Source organism: Podarcis erhardii (assembly GCF_964252035.2).
Source record: "Podarcis erhardii genome assembly, chromosome: 1".
In the NCBI taxonomy this organism is placed as follows: Eukaryota; Metazoa; Chordata; class Lepidosauria; order Squamata; family Lacertidae; genus Podarcis; species Podarcis erhardii.
In genome coordinates, this window is record NC_138497.1 from 30,620,536 (window position 1) to 30,632,485 (window position 11,950).

An 11,950-nucleotide genomic window follows, 5' to 3' on the forward strand; every position below is an offset into this window, starting at 1 on the left:
GTACTAAAACAGATTAAAATCCAGAGCATTTCTAAGCATAAGGGGAGGCTTGTCTAAACAAGAATGTTTTTAGAAGGCATTGAAAATAATACAGGGACGGTATCTGCTCGATATCAATAGGCAGGGAGTTCCAAAGATGCTGCCACACTAAATGACTGAGTTCTTACCAATGCAGAATGAGTATTATGTGGCGCTTGTAGTAGTGCCAATTCCATTGATAAAAGTGGTTGAATGGGCACATATGAGGTAAGGTGATTTCGTAGGTAGACTGGTCCCAAGTTATTAAGGGCTTTGTATACTAATGGCAAAGGGATGCGGGTGGCGCTGTGCTCTGAAACACAGAGCCTAGGACTTGCCAATTAGAAGGCTGGCAGTTCGAATCCCCGTGACGTGATGAGCTCCCGTTGCTTGGTCCCTGCTCCTGCCAACCTAGCAGTTCAATCAAAGTGCAAGTAGATAAATAGGTACCGCTCAGGTGGGAAGGTAAACGGCGTTTACGTGCACTGCTCTGGTTTGCCAGAAGCGGCTTAGTCCTGCTGACCACATGACCCGGAAGCTGTCTGCGGACAAATGCTGGCTCCCTTGGCCATTAAAGTGAGATGAGCGCCGCAACCCCAGAGTCGTCCATGACTGGACTTAACTGTCAGGGGTCCTTTTACCTTTATACTAATAGCAACATCTTGAACCTGGCCCAGGAGCAGATCGGCAACTAGATTTCAGATCTCTGAGCGCAGGTGTCATGACAAGGTCTCATTCCTGTCAGAAATCATGCTGCAGCATTCTAATTTTTAATATTCCTTGGAGAGCTTACTGACTTCTTTCACAACCAGTATATAACACGTATACTAATTTCCTTCATCCAGTGTTAGAGGATACATATTGATAACACACATATCAGCAATATAGGAAAAGAGAATGATTTCCAACCAAATTGTTTACTTCATTCATTCAATTGTGCAAGAGTTCTAGGGTTATCACCTTGGAGGTTTTTGTTTTTTGTTTTTTTGTTTTTTTAAAAAAGGCCCAAAGGTGTACAATTTAACAATAAATAGGTTCTGGGCATTCAAAATCCTGCCAGGCCAGCCAGAAACCAGTTGGGGGGAATCCAGTCTGACTGGAAGCCAGGATTGTGCTGTGAGGCTCTGGATGACCAGGAAATGAACCCAAAAGGCAGCCATGGAATTAAGCACCAAGCATGAATGTAATTCCTTGAGCTGAAAGATTGTGATCTGTTCTCCTTCCCTTTGTGCTGTCCTGCCATGCTGCTAAAGAGGTAAAGGGTAGGCATGGGGGAGAAAGGGGATTCAGTTCATATTTAAAGGCAAACCTACTTAATTTGCACCTGCCAAATCAATACGAGAACCGCAAAAACACAGCCGTTCTCTGAAGTTCACACTTAGCCAAATGTTTTGATGTGTTTCTCCAGTCAAGCAACATGTACAAAAATGCATATGCTGGGTTGCAGTGTCCATAAAGAGGCATATATTACTGAAAATAGCTTGCACCATGCACAATTGCTTTGCAAAAATGTGCATTTTGGGAAGACTTGCACATAAGCATGTGTAGATTGGCAGAAACTTGAGTTGAAATGTTGATGGATTTTCATGAGACTTAAATAAATAAATCAGAACGATATGGAAATGTGAACTATGGATTAGAAAAATGAGTAACTGAAACTGAGAAGCTGACTTCAGTACTACATGAATCCCAGAGGCAACCTGGAGATGCCTAAGCTTCACTAGGGTGCTTACCCCAAGAGCAGACAACTGCCCCTTTAAATGATCTGCTCTAAGGGTGGCGCTGTGGTCTAAACCACTGAGCCTAGAGCTTGCCAATTGGGAGGTTGGCGGTTCCAATCCCCGCAATGGGGTGAGCTCCCGTTGCTTGGTCCCAGCTCCTGCCAACCAAGCAGTTTGAAAGCACGTCAAAGTGCAAGTAGATAAATAGGTACCACTACGGTGGGAAGGTAAATGGCATTTCCATGTGGTGTTTTGGTTTTGCCAGAAGCGGCTTAGTCATGCTGGCCACATGATCTGGAAAAACTGTCTGTGGACAAACGTTGGCTCCCTTGGCCAGTAAAGCAAGGTGAGCACCGCAATCCCAGAATCATTCGCGACTGAACTTAAATGTCAGGGGTCCTTTACCTTTACCTTTTTAAGGATGCGATGCCTACCTAGGACACACACCTGAAATATTTCAGCCCTCAGTAGGAGTTGTTTGTGTGTGAAGATAAGAGCATAAGATCCCTGCTGGATCAGACCAAAGGCCTAACTAGTCCAGCACCTTGTTTTCCACAGTGGCTAACCAGATGCCTGTGAGAAGCCCACACAAAGGCAGTAGCCCTCTTCTTTTGCCCTTCCTCAGGAACTGGCATGCTGCCTCTGGCCTTAGAAGGAGGGCCGGTCCAATATATTTTGCTCCCTGTGACCACAGACAAGATGGCACTCTATCCATAGTCCACATACAGAAGCCAACTGGGCTACCAGTCGAATCTTTCTTCAACACTGTTGATGGGATAGAAAGTCTCTTGATTGTATTTGTTTTAAATTGATGTTAACTCTTCAGAAATAAATAAATTGTTGTGTCCTTGGGCCAGTCACAGCCTAGCCTCCCTCACAGGATTGTTGTGAGGAACAGAGCCAGGTATTCTACATTGAGCTCCTTGGAGGAAAGGCAGGATATAAGATAAAAATAAATAAGGACAGGTTACAAATAATCTTCACAACATCATCTTCCACTACACCTGAAGGCAGTAGGCTGGTTTAGTGAGTCCAGGTCAGCTCTGTTCTCAAGGAAAGGGGAATGCCCTGGCCCTTAGGAGGAACAGGCCGGAGGCTGTCACCAGTGCCTCCAGCATCTACCACCTGAGGTGGCTGATTTACTTTGCCTAATGGTAGGGCTGGCACTGTTTGGAGAACAGTATGTCAGAAAATGTAGGAGCAGGATGGACCTGTTCTTAATTCTTTCGTTAGGTGGAACAGATTCCCTCATTTAAATAGGCGAAGTAATCTCATTTATTGAACTAACTTCTATCAACACAGGGGCATGCGGTAGCTGAAGCTCTGCATAACTCTTCATCAAGCTGATTAAAAGTTCAGTGTAAGCTTGTATATTTCTACTGCAACCACAGATTGGTGCAACAGAAGGATTTATCTTAACCTATTTTACATCTCGTTCTCTGCTACCAGCAGAACATAGACTATTGATTAAAACAAGACCTTTCAAAATGAATTTTCGTTTAGGTTAACCTGCGTGGAGAATCTCAGGGATATGTTTTATTTAGTGCACATGAAACATCCACTGTTTGCAGGCAGGCACAGTTGTGTATGATAAATGCCTCCCACTCCATACAATTCTTAACGCTGCTGTGAAATTAAGACAAATTCTCTTCCTTGTTTGTTACCCTCTCTAGTGGAAACAGACAGGTATTTATTGGGAGATGGGGAGGAGAGGAATATTTCTTATAGGTTAGCAAGTTAGTGTGCCAGGGAATTTTCCTATGTGGAACACCATCTGGTTCTATGATGGGCAAAAGTGTCATTCCTCATAACCTGGAAGGGATGGTTTGAAAATTCTGTGCCCACTTAGAACAAATGGAGAGAGAGAGAGAGAGAGAGAGAGAGAGAGAGAGAGAGAGAGAGAGAGGGAACACATTCTGAAAGAGAAGCCTGAGCAGCCTGGGCTTGGGCACAAAAGGGTTACAGGCTGTTCTGCTGCATTCTCTGGAGGCAGGCAAAACCAAGTGTGAGACAGTGAGGTCAGCATTACCTTCCACTGCCTAGGGCCCCTTGCCTGACAATGCCGACATTCCAGCACATTCCAGCCTTCCACAATAAGAGCCTTCATTGCTCCTATTTCCTGACCCCTCTAGATTAAAGCATGTGAAGTTTGAGATATATATATTGCTCGGCACCACAAACACATAATACGTTGCACCAGAAATAGACGGATGGGAAACTGTCTGCAGCTGTTGCTGCATAACACTCATTATCTGTGCCAAGCTCATCAGCAGAGGGAAGCATGTGGGGTGAGGGGAGAGAGGAGGCGGCCACAGGATGTGCAGCCCAGGAGTCCCGGGATGCACAGCCGGTAGGAGAACTGCCATATTGCACGGCACCCGTTTTCCTGATCCTGAAAGCCGCCTGAAAAGCGAAGGGAATGGAGAGATAATAGAGGAAGCACGAGGTGTAAATACCACCCCTATTAGAGATATTGCATGTTATCTATCTGTTCAAAGAGGTAACCTTTTAGTTCAGCTATAGGACTCACTCACACAGGAGACAGTGATGGCTGTAAGGAGGACTATGCAAGTTCATACAGAAAGCTATCAGTGGCTACAAACCACGATAGCTATGCTGTGCCTCCCTGGCGAAAGGCAGTTATTGCTTCTGAGTACCAGTTGATGGAAACCTCAGGAAAGGAAGACTCATCTTGTGCTCAGATCCCGCTTGCCTGTTTCCTGCAGGTATTTGGTTGGCCAGTGTGAGAACAGGATGCTGGACTAGATGGGCCATTGGCCCAATCCATCAGGCTCTTCTTTGGTTCTTCGTAATGTCTTTAAATTAAATGTTTTTTAAAAAGAATATATCTATGTAAATGCTGCTCTTATAAATTTGGCTCACTTCCTCACTAAAACAGGAGTGGGAAAGTGGATCCAGAGGTGGCCAACCGTTTGTGTACCCACCTATCAATCGATGTCATATGATGTCAGGGGATTTAAATGTCAAGGAAGAACTGGAAGCCCTCTCTAACAGGCTGTGTACACACCACAAAGCACATCTGAAGCACATTCTTTCCCTCAGAGCGTTCTGGACACTGTCGTTTGCCCCTCACAAAGTTACAGTTTCCAGCAACCCTTCACAAACTACAGTGCCCAGAATTCTTTGGAGGGAGAAAATTGAAGGCTCTGAATATGCCTTCAAAGGTATGAGGGGTATACAGTCTCGGATAATTCAAACCATGGTCCCAAAGGGAGAGTCTTCCTTTGCAGTTCAGTCCAGGGCTACAAAGACAATGAATGTTATTACACCCATATTAAAGACTGAGGTTGGGTGGACTGAAATGTGCAAAACAACAACTTGCTTAAATCTTCCAAGAAAGTTCATTGCAGCACAGGATTTAAACTTGGGTATTTATATTATTATTTATTAAGTTCAAGTTTAGTATGCCCTGCCTTTAGCTGGTATGTATTATGATTTTTCTTCTGTTCAACTGCCTTTGTGGTTTTATAGTAATTTGAAAACTAATAAAAATAAAGTAAACAAAAATCTCTAGGGCTTACCCCCAGGTAATTTTTTGATATGACTGTCATCTCTATCTCTTAGCCAGGATTAGATACAGTCGAGGAGGATAGGTCTATCAGCTACTATAAGCCATGATGGCTAAAAATAGAATAACTATATTCACAGGCAGTAAACCTTTGACATTCACTTCTCCGCGACAAACAACAGAGAAGAGCTCTCTCCATCATGCCCTGCTTATAAGGCTCTGACCGACTGTTGCTGGAATGACTTTTGCTTTACTATATGCACCTCTGTCTGCCCCATTCTTATATTCTGAGATTAAGGGAAGGAAACAGACAGAGCCCATCAATGCGCCCTAGATAGCATTTGTTTTGTTTCAAAAGCCTGGGCTTTATAATTCTGGTGAGGTCACACATTGTTTGGGGCTGTTGAATCGCAGATATGACATATGTTATAAATAGGCCATCTCGGCACATTGCCTCTTCAAGGTGTAGACTGAAATGTTGATGTTGAGTTTCTTCAGGGAGAAGGTATCAGATGGGTGAAGTTCAGGGAAATTTTTGTTGTAGTCCTCTCATCTCACTAAGGGGCATGAAGGTGAGGACCAATAGGCAGGAGCAGCATCCTCTGGGCCCTAGAACAGACTGGATAGGCTTCAGATTTGTGGGGTCTACTTGGGTTTCCCCCCACTAAAAACCATGAGGTATACCAACCAGGGCCAGGTGCAAAACAGTGGCTCAGCAAGACTGACTTATGCTAAACATGAAGGATCAGGCTGTTTCTTGGCTCAGCCCAGGCTCACAAGTCCTTTCACACAAAAGTCCTGCCCTGATTTCTCCCCAAGCATTCCTTTTTCAGCAACCTAATTTAGGAGGGGAAAGCTTATTGGTTGTTGCTCATATTAGACAATTAGGAGCCACAGACCCTTGCCAATCTATTTCAAATCATCCAAATATCTATTGACAGATAATGAACTACTTTCTGCTCACTGTCCAGTAGTGAGGACCAATAGGTCTGGCCAGTTTCTTTGTGCCCTAGAATGACGTCCCAGAATCCTTTAACAGTTGACCTGAAGGAAGGTATTGCCAGGAAGTCAACAGATTAAAGCTTCCTTGAAGGTAGGAATTTTGAAAACCACCTCTACCATAGGAGATGCTTAAAAAAAATAACAACAAAATATGACTTATGGACATACAGTTGGGCTTTCCCCCACAATGTGCTCTTCATACATTCTTCTTTCTCTCTCTCCCCTTCTCTTTTCAGCTTGTGTTGTTGAAGGCTTTGATCTCCTGAATTCCTGCGGGCAGCTCTGGCTTGAGCAGTCTACCCTTCATATGGCCCCTGACCAAAAGATCTCAAAGCTTGGAAAGCAACAGAGAGGGGGAAGGCCAGCAGAACAAAAATAACCTTCCTGTAAAAACAGCTGTGTCTCCCTCCTGCCCACCCCAAGGCACACAAGGGGCCATGTGAACAAGTTTAGAAGGTAAAACTCTAATCGGGTGCTGGGAGGAGTGAGGCCAAAAGTTTAATGTAGGATAAAAATGCAAACCCCTTAAATCTCTTAGTGTTAGGCTTTAACCTTGACTTGACTCTGCAGAGATAGCACTAAGGAAGGATGAGCTTGTATTAGAAACAGAATTCTCTCTCCCTCCCTCCAGCCCTTCTAAGCTGCCTAGCACCATTACTACAACTTACCAATGTAGAGTCAATCTTCCATATTGATTTCTCAGTCTGTTAAGGGTTGGGCACTCGTTTCCCCCACTACTCCATTAATGTAAGTGTAACTGGAGCACTGGTGTGGCTCTAGAATGATCTGAGCATGCATGTTTTCTTTACGGAGAATTTAATGTGAGCACTTGGTCGTAGGTAATTCTGTCTTAAGTCAGATTTACAACTGCACTATATCCTATGCTGCTTTTCAGCTGCTGCCACTCAAGGAAAGGCCTGAGCTGGCAATAGCACAGCAGTGGAAGTACCATCCGGTGCCATCTAGCTGCCTCATGCTTGCCAAAGGGATGCCCTTTGTTTCCTCCTTAGTGCAGAAAATCCTGGGTGCTTCAAAGCAACGCAAGTGATCCAGGACCGCTTCACTGGCTATTTAAACACCACACAGACTGTTGTCAACAACAGCCCTATTTTTGTGTCTGGGGAGCCAGCAGAGCAGCCTCTAATTCTGTGCTTGGTTTCTGATAATAAGGAAGAATAAAAATAGAATTTGAGGGTCCTGAGATCCCATCTGTTGCATGAATCATTAATTAAGATCCAGCGTGGTGTAGTGGTTAAAAATGTTAAGAGCAGGATTGGAAAGAGCCAGGTTCAAATCTCCCGCAAGTCAGGAAGCTCCTCCTGTGGCACAAGGTTGTTTGGAGGGTAGAAGGCCCGGAGAGGCATGTAAATGGTCCCAAACAGCTTGGAGAAAAGGGCAAGAGAAAAATGCAGTCAACAGTAATAACCAATCAATGTACAAATCCAGCCTCCGTGCTTTTAATAAATTGACATGGCTTCCTAGGAGCTTTTTCTATTTCTATTTTCTATTGTTTTAAATAGAGTTTAAAAGAATACGTAAAGCAAACACTTCAAATGCATACATACACATATGTGTACACACACCATCTGTTGTGTACACCCAGCATCTATTTATACATATTATTACGATAAAAGGATTAATTATCACTGTTGGTTCTTCCGGCATGTCTGATGAATTTCCAGTCTCTTAAAAAATCAACAATGGACACTTTGCTCCCCATGTCTCACCCACATTCCTCCTGTAAGTTTCCCCAAGTACTGTACAGCTAAATCCCACACTTCAACACAGGGGACCATTATCAGGCATTTAGGAAGATCCTGCTGAAGGCCTAAGAGACAGCCTTTTCCGATGGTGTTCCCTCTTTGAGGAATGCTCTCCCAAAACAGAGTCACCTGATATCTACAATAACAGTGACAGGCAAAGGCTTTCCTCCCCCCTCCCCCAGGCATTTGATTGTTAATTTTCTCTGCTGTTTGGAGGTTACTACTGCTGGTTAACTTATAGTGGCAATCATGCTGTTATTGTTAGAGGGTGGTGTTAAGTTGTGGGTTGACATAGCCGACGACACAGCGATTTCTCCAACTAGCTCTTTATTTCATAAGCTGGAATAGAACTGACTGCAAACAGCTCAGCCGGCCTGCTTTTATAGGCAGCCGGCTGTCAACATTGTAACAACAACAGCCCAGAGTTCCCGCCTAAAATAACTGACGCGGACCTGAGGGAAAACTATCTACAGACCTGATTGAAAACTATATACAGTATCCCCCTGCTGGCCCAGGGTGAAACTTCACTACATAACACCCCTCCCCACCGAGATAAGGCGTTAGTTACAATCGTAATGGTTTCCTTATATACAGCACTACGCGTAATGGTTCAATTAGGCACAAAAGCATATTGGTTACATTTCCCATACTTAGACCAACAGTGATACATGTCCAACAACATAGTCCTTTAAATAAGTTGGGCGCTTGGGAACTCTGCCAGACCGCCGGGGACTGGTAGCCAAGTCCGGAGGGCCACACAGTTCTTGCTGAGGCTGTGGTGCGACCCTAGGTGGCGTTGGAACCAAATCCCCTGGATCCGCTGCTGTGGGTGGAGCCTCCGCAAGTGGAGTGGTCTGAGTCTGTGGTAAGTCTGGCAGACCCTCTGAAGCGGCTTGGTTCGGCTCCACGCTGGCAGTTTGCGAGGGAGGTGTAGGTGGGGCCTCGCCATCTGTACGTGTCTCTTCTGGAGCCGCAAGCGCAGTTGGGGGCACCTCGGTAGTGTCCAAGTCCCCAACCCTGCGCCTAAGCTGGTCTATGTGCCGTCGCCACAAGCGTCCGTCTTCGAGTGCCACCTGGTACGAGCGAGGTCCCGTGACTCCCACTACTGTGGCTGGCACCCAAGGAATGTCCCCCACATAGTTCCGGGCAAAGACCTGGTTTCCTGGGACAAATGACCGTGGCGCGTTGGCACAGCCTGGGGGTTCAGCCACGGCAAAGTCCGGGTGTAGCCGGTCGAGTGGTGACCTGAGGCGGCGGCCCATAAGCAGTTCAGCAGGACTCCTCCCTGTGGCCGCATGAGGGGTGATGTGTTGCACGAACAAGTATTCGGCGACCCGCTCATGCCAGTCTCCCCGGTCCAGGCGCGCCAGTGCCTCTTTTGCCGAGCGCACCATTCTTTCCGCTTGCCCGTTGCTGGATGGATGAAAGGGTGCCGTTAGGGCATGGCGGATGCCCAGTCCCAAAAGATACCGCTCAAACGTGCCTGACGTGAACTGTGGTCCGTTGTCAGAGACAAGGACATCAGGACACCCATGCGTTGCAAACAGGCCTCGCAGCACCCGGATGACAGCTTCGGTAGTGGTGGAGGGCATCAGGGCGACCTCCAGCCATTTGGAATAGGCGTCCACCACTACCATAAAGGTCCGGCCGTGAAAGGGGCCAGCCAGATCGATGTGCACCCTCGACCAGGGTGTCTTTGGCGTCTCCCAGGTGTGTCCCTTAGCTGCCGGTGGTGCAGGCCTCGACTCTTGGCACGCTTGACAGGCGGACACCCAGGCAGTGATGGCATCGTCCATATTAGGCCACCAGACATAACACCGAGCCAACGCCTTCATTTTGACAATTCCCGGGTGGCCAACGTGCAGAGCCTCCAGGACGCGCTGACGGAGTCCCTGGGGAATCACGACGCGGTCTCCCCACAGCAGACAGCCGCGATGAGCTGAGAGTTCATGTTGTCTGGTTGCGAAGGGCTGGAACTCTGATGCAAAAGGCCCTTGTGGCCACCCCCTCCACACCCAGTTGAGCACCCGGCTGATGGTGCGATCCTGGGCAGACGCGGAGGCCACAGTGGCAGCTGATACAGGCGCTGCCGGAAGATCCTCAATCAGAAGGAGCGATGAAGCTGGAGCCGGGTCTTCCACAAATGCTGGAAGAGGGCAACGGCTGAGGGCGTCGGCATGGCCCATCGATTTCCCCGGGCGATGGATGAGCCGGTAGTGGTAGGCAGCCAGGAAAACAGTCCATCGCAGCATGCGTGGCGAGAGGACCGGTGGAGTTGGACGATCACCGGCGAGGAGGCCCAGGAGTGGCTTGTGGTCAGTGATGAGGTCAAAAGTCCTGCCATAGAGGTATTCATGGAACCTCTTCACTCCAGCCACAAGTGCCAATGCCTCCTTGTCGAGCTGGCTGTAATTCCGTTCCGTCAGAGATAGTGTCCTGGAAAAGTAGGCGAGTGGTGCTTCTCTTCCATCTGGAAAACGGTGACTAAGGACAGCACCGATGCCAAAAGGTGAGGCGTCGCAGGCAAGGACCAGCGGCCTGGATTCACTGTACTGTACCAGCACACTGTCTGATGAAAGGAGAGCCTTAACCGCGTTGAAGGCCGCCGTCTCCCGATGACCCCAGGCCCAAGGCGTCTTTGTACTAAGGAGTCGGTGAAGAGGCTCAGCCACTGTGGCTTTGTGGGGCAGGAACATGTTATAAAAGTTCAGCAGCCCCAGGAATGCCTGCAACTCCGTCTTGTTCTTTGGGGTGGGGGCCTGCTGTATAGCGCGGATCTTGGATGTGGTCGGGTGAAGGCCGGAGGCATCGATAAGATAGCCCAGGAACTCTACCTGTGGAACGGCGATCTGGCACTTCTCCCTCTTTACCTTGAGCCCGGCCTCTTGGAACCTGGTCAGCACGGCACGGAGGCGCTTGAACAGCTGCTGGTGTGAGTCTGCAGACACCAAGACGTCATCAAAATATGGTACCACGCCCGGAAGCCCTTGCAGGAGACGCTCCATAAGGCTTTGGAAGATGCCAGGAGCCACACTCACCCCGAACTGCAACCGGCGGCAACGGAATGCCCCCCGGTGGGTGACGATCGTCTGGGCTTCAGCAGTGGCATCATCGACTGGCAGTTGTTGATAGGCTTGGGCAAGGTCCAGCTTAGCGAAGACCTTACCCTCACCCAGGGAATGCAGCAGGTGTTGGACAACAGGAACCGGATAAGCGTGCTGCTGAAGTGCCTTGTTGATCGTGCACTTGTAGTCAGCGCAGATTCTCACCGACCCATCTGGCTTGACAGGCGTGACGATGGGGGTTTCCCACTTGGCGTGGTCAACCGGCTCCAAAACTCCTTGGGCGATCAGTTTGTCCAGTTGTTCGTCCACCTTAGCCTTGAGAGCAAAGGGAACCCGGCGTGGCTTTAGCTTGATGGGGGCGACTTGTGGATCAAGGCTAAAGGAGATGGGCGTACCTGTATATTGCCCCAAGGTGCCGTCAAAAACCTCGGCAAAGTCTTTGACCAGACCCTCAGTCTCTGCGTTAGAGATGCAGTTGATGCCGGTGACTTCCAGGCCGAGGGCATCAAACCAGTCTAGCCCTAGGAGGCTTGGCCGCTGACCTTCGACCACCACCAACCGGAGCAGGCCCGAAAAATCCTTGAAGGCAATCCGGAACCGGCCAACGCCTACCACGGGAATGTCGTTTCCCTGGTAGTCTCTCAGGTGTACGCGGTGAGAGTCGAGTTGCCTTTTGGACACTCTGGGTACCAGTCTTTTGATGGTGCTCCACGACACGATGGACAGGGCAGACCCGGTGTCGATCTCCATGTCACATGGAGCTCCTTCAATGAGCACCGTGACGTTCAGCTTGCGTCGCGTAGGCGAGTCGGTTTGGCCAATCGTGGTTCCAGACGGGCAGCGGCAGTTGGT

General features: G+C 48.1%; 1 protein-coding gene across 4 annotated transcripts in view; it reads left to right on the plus strand.

Annotated features, from left to right (window-relative positions):
- Positions 1 to 11,950, plus strand: part of LOC309344552 (uncharacterized protein) — a 131,242-nt gene that overhangs the window by 29,978 nt on the left and 89,314 nt on the right. For all 4 annotated transcript variants that reach the window (XR_014157759.1, XR_014157760.1, XR_014157761.1 and 1 more), the window contains exons 2-3: positions 6,243 to 6,361; positions 6,507 to 6,726. The gene's annotated coding sequence lies outside the window, so the exon portion shown is untranslated. The remainder of the gene's footprint in view (positions 1 to 6,242; positions 6,362 to 6,506; positions 6,727 to 11,950) is intronic.